Raw genomic sequence first — 873 nt, 5'->3', positions numbered from 1 at the left:
TGTGTGTGTGTGTGTGTGTGTGTGTGTGTGTGTGTGTGTGTGTGTGTGTGTGTGTATCTATTCACCTATTAGTCTGCTTACTGTTACCTGTGTTTTATTGAACTTCTTTCTGTTCATCTTAATCGATTTCCAGAATCAAATTCAGGATATTCTTTTAGTTAGCTATTTTTAATCATTCTATATATACTGATAAATGTATGCATACACTTACATTTATCTATATGTATATCAGTATAGAAAAAAATCTATATATGTGTCTGTGTGTACGTATTTATGCAAAAATACAAGCATGCTTATATGTAAGTGTGTGTGTGTGTGCATGTGAATACTTACCTATCCATTTACTCATATACTATTTATAGGTACCTTTCATCCTTCCAAGGTCTATAAATTAAGTAGCAGTTGCGCACTGGGGTCGATCTAATCGACTGGCCCACTCCCCCACTTCGGGCCTTGTGCCTAGAGTAGAAAAAATATTATTTTCCATTTCTTTTGTCGCTTACTTGTTTCAGTCATTGGACAACGCCCATACTGGGGCACTGCCTTGAAAGGTTTAGTCCAATAAATCAACCCCGGGACTTGTTTTTATTATTATGTCTGGTACTTAATCTATCGGTCGTTTTGGGGCTGAGCGGTTAAGTTACGTTTGCGTAAACAGACTAACATTTGTTGTCGAGCAGTGATGGGGGACAAAGACTGGTACAGATAAATACACATATAGTCAAATCGAATATTAAAAATATCAATAACAAAACAGCAAAAGGACGCACATATAAAATGTATTAGTTTGACGCTCAGGAAAGGTGGAAAGAAGAGCGGGTTTTTAACGTTTCGAACATAGCTCTTCCTCAGAAAAGAAAATAGAAAAATCTG

Source organism: Octopus bimaculoides, chromosome 15, assembly GCF_001194135.2.
Source record: "Octopus bimaculoides isolate UCB-OBI-ISO-001 chromosome 15, ASM119413v2, whole genome shotgun sequence".
NCBI classification, from domain to species: Eukaryota; Metazoa; Mollusca; class Cephalopoda; order Octopoda; family Octopodidae; genus Octopus; species Octopus bimaculoides.
This window is presented reverse-complemented; position numbering follows the sequence as displayed.